This window comes from Nanorana parkeri, unplaced genomic scaffold (genome assembly GCF_000935625.1).
Source record: "Nanorana parkeri isolate BGI_ZX_2015 unplaced genomic scaffold, ASM93562v1 scaffold530, whole genome shotgun sequence".
In the NCBI taxonomy this organism is placed as follows: domain Eukaryota; kingdom Metazoa; phylum Chordata; class Amphibia; order Anura; family Dicroglossidae; genus Nanorana; species Nanorana parkeri.
Window position 1 is genome coordinate 287,842 of NW_017306798.1, and position 3,948 is coordinate 291,789.

General features: G+C 47.5%; 1 long non-coding RNA gene across 1 annotated transcript in view; it reads right to left on the reverse strand.

The window, feature by feature from the left end:
• The window catches only part of LOC108791170, a 73,402-nt gene that overhangs the window by 69,130 nt on the left and 324 nt on the right, over positions 1–3,948 (reverse strand). The gene's annotated exons all lie outside the window — the stretch shown is intronic.

Here is a 3,948-nt window from a genome sequence, read left to right on the forward strand (position 1 = left end):
GGGGGGGGGGGGGGTCACCATCTATTTCCTGGACTGAGATGGCTGGCTCAGAGATGACACAATCATGTAAATCCTGATGCTTGTGCAGTTCTTGGCTGTGTTCACAAATGTCTGTCATAGATCAGCCCCTACAGCAGCCTCTTAACTTGTGACTTGCTACAAAGTTACCATGTTGCATTTGGATCACTGGTGGAGGGAAGACTGAGGAAATACTTCCTCCTGCCTGCAGTAGACTGATCACTGGGGGAGGGAAGGCTGGAGGAAATGCTACCTCCTGCCTGCAGTAGACTGATCACTGGGGGAGGGAAGACTGAGGAAATGCTTCTTCCTGCTTGCAGCAGATTAATCACTGGGGGAGGGGAGACTGAGGAAATGCTTCTTCCTGCTTGCAGCAGATTAATCACTGGGGGAGGGGAGACTGAGGAAATGCTTCCTCCTGCTTGCAGCAGATTAATCACTGGGAAACAGAAGAAATGCTTCCTTTTTAACTACAGCAGTCTGATCCCTGGAGGAGGGGCGACTGAGGAAATGCTTCCTCCTGCCTGCAGCAGTCTGATGACATCATCTCAGCCCAGGCTAAGCCTGACTGGAACTCAGGGATAACCTTTTAAATGGTAGAAGGGAAAGCTAGTCTGAAAAATTATACTGCTTCTGTATTTTTTAACACGTTTATTCATGCAGTACAATTACTAAAAGGGTCGCTTTAAAAAAAAATTCAGAAATGCAAAACTTTATTAACAAAAGTACATAGATAAAAAATACAAGAACTATTCAATAAATGATCACAAAAAAAAAAAAAGGTAAAAGATGTTCAGTATAACCCACAACAGTCTGTAGCAACTAGGAATTATCTCTTAAAGCCGAACTCCGGGCACAAAAACCATAATGAAAATATATTCCTCAATAGCTACAAAGGATCAAAAATCCTCGTTGTGTGCGCCAAACGGCTTTGCAAACTCACATACTACCAGTGACATCATCACTATACTGTACAGAGCAGAGCTGTAGGAGGGACCTGTCAAGCTCCACCCACTACAGGCTTGCCTGCAGAAAACTACAGGATGGGGCGGAGACAAGACCAGTCACCCTGCACAAGGAGAGAGAGCAGCATTGAGCGGTCTTTATTACAGGAGGGGGCCGAGACAAGCCCAGTCACCCTGCACAAGGAGAGAGAGGAGCAGTGACTGATCTTTATTACAGGAAGCTCCGAGTCTCACACGGGATTACTGCACAGATCTGGGAGAAATACACAAAGCTCACCGAGATTCAAGAAGAATACACAGGACTCTGGTATGAGGACGGTATCTGCTGATCCTCGGAGTTCAGCTTTAAATGCAGCAAACTGAAATATAAATCGGATGATACAAATTTCCATACTTCACATATGTTCTTGGCTCTTTGGACTTCCTTAAGGTGCAATAAGAAAATAGAAACAGCAATCTATGGAAAGCGAATCCCAAACTCATCAAAATTCTTTTTTTTTTTTTGCCTACAGGTTAACTCCGCCCCCACAATATATCCTTCACTTTGGGTGGCCACCAGTGGGGTTGAATCACCCGCCATCTTCTGACGTCCCTGAGGTTCAGCAAGCTAGCTCAGCTCCCTCTCTTCCCATCAGGCTGTAGCAGAGGTGTTACGCTCTTGCATCTGGAACCGCTAATGATCCGCCTGCTCTACCGAAAGGTGAATGCGCCGCCGTGAGAAGGTGACACCTTTAGTCCAGCTCTGTAACAGTCTCACCAGTTGGGTATATATCTCACCAACGTAATCTGAAACTGCTATGTGATCTACCTCTGCAACCTTTGGAAACCAAGCCACCTTTGTGGGTGGAGCTGCCCTTTAAACCCCCCCCGCCAGATGAAGATATTGCACTCTCAGACCTCCAACTGCAGGGCAAAGCTCTAAACTCTGCAAAGGCACCAAGGCAATGAAGACCTCATCATTAATGGAAACACAACCAGCGGCAAAGCCTTGTCTCTTCACCTCGCCATCACCGGGAAGGCAGGAATTACCCAGCTATGAATAATATTGCAATAAATTCATCCAAGCCCCCCACTTTCCCCAAAACCAAAGGAGAGCCAACATCTCCCTGCACCAGGGGCTCTAGATGTGCGGAGAAGGTTAACCCTTCACACCCAGAATAACCCCTGCGGGTGTACAAAGGCACGACTGAGCAAATCAGATTCAAAAAAAAAAAGGGGACTAAATCCAATTTATTACGACTCTACTGGTGCCAGGCGTCTAAATAATGCACCCGATGCATGCAAAATGCGCCCAGGTGCACCTTTTCTTTCCAGATTAAAAACAGTTAAAGCAGAGAGAGAGAGAGGGGAAAAAAAAATCTCTCTTCGCAGGCAACTATACTCTTCTGTCGCTCCACCACTACGAGGGATGATTCACTAGTTACCAGCTCAGCTCCTCAACAGGCAGAGCTCCAATTTCAACTTCCACGGCTAAGACAGATGCCGAGCGCCGCTGCTGCCTGCCTGCACGCCGGTCCCAGGGTCTTCATATCGTGCATCAGGATCATTGCAATTAATGAGGCTTTGTATCGATCAGAATAATCGATGAAGTGAACTTGGAAAGAGAAGGAAAAAGGGAGGCAGGGGGGGTTGGCGGCGCGCACAATAACCCCAAACAAACAAAATTATGCGCTGCCAGGTATAACGACCACCCAGAGAATAAAATGCACTAATAAGGGTTGCAGCCTTGCTACATGAAAGATAACATCCCTTCGAAGGGAGATTCCTTTTTTTTTCGCCCCCTTGATCCTTACGGAAAACAACCTTCTCGTCAATATGCGTGGCGACGGGGCTTTGATGGGCTTGATAAAAAGGAGAGGAACGGGCGAGGTGGAAGCTCGGCTTTGGAAAGGGGAGAAATTTCACACAATTTAAGGCTGATCAGGTCTGCGATATGTATGAATCTCGCTGCATGCAAGGGATTAACCCGCGGGCTGCCGGGAAAAGAGCGCAGGCTCAGGGGAGGATTAAAATAACAACAATCAACATAAAGAAACAAAGTATACACATGAAATAAAATAAAAAAAAGATCCTGCAAAGGAAAGGGTGATATCTGTTTATCCTGCCCACCAGTACGGTCTCGCTGGCACAATTTTGATAGGGCAGTTGAGCTGCTATGCTGGGTTTTGTCATGCAGGGGAGAGAGATGGGCATTTTAAGTAGCGGGAGGCGATTCCAGAGGTGTTGGCACACAGTTTCGAGAGGGATCGCGAGCTGCTATGTTGGGTTTTTGTCATGCAGGGTAGACATAGGCATTGTTATAACGCTAGGAAATCCCAGAGGTGCTGGCACACAGTATCCAGAGGGTACACGGGCTGCTATGTTGACATTTTAAGGAACGGTAGGCAATTCCAGAGGTGTTGGCACACAGTGCCATGAGCTGCTAGGTTGGGGTTTTGTCATGCATGGCAGAGACAGGTATTATTATTTTAATGCTTGGGAATCCAAAAGGTGTTGGCACCGTGGGTGAAGCTGGCACTTCCTCGGCACTCAAGAGTAGGGGGGCAAATAAGTATTTGATGGGTTTGGAAGTGGCTATAGATAAGCTGTAAATCAAGATAGGAACTAACTAGCTGGTTATTGGGGTGCAGGGGCAGCAGCTGGGCAAGGGGCAGGATTGCAACCAGCAGGTGGGCACAGGACACGCTACACAACCGGCTTCATTTACATTTGTATACATGACAATGGTTGGAGCTGGATACGGCACTGAGATGCCACCCTGGGGTGCAAGCAAGGGTTAATGCCACCTGGGAACATTGCAATGAAGGGGCTGCAGGAGCCAGGGGAGTGGGCAAGGTGGGCAGCATGATGACCTGCAGTTGGTGGATAGGCAGAAAAAATGAATGCAAACAGGGCAAAGCCGAACGGTAACAGAGGTTGTGAGACCAGGGGGCATTACCATAGGGTCACTGAAGGCAAGAAAGTC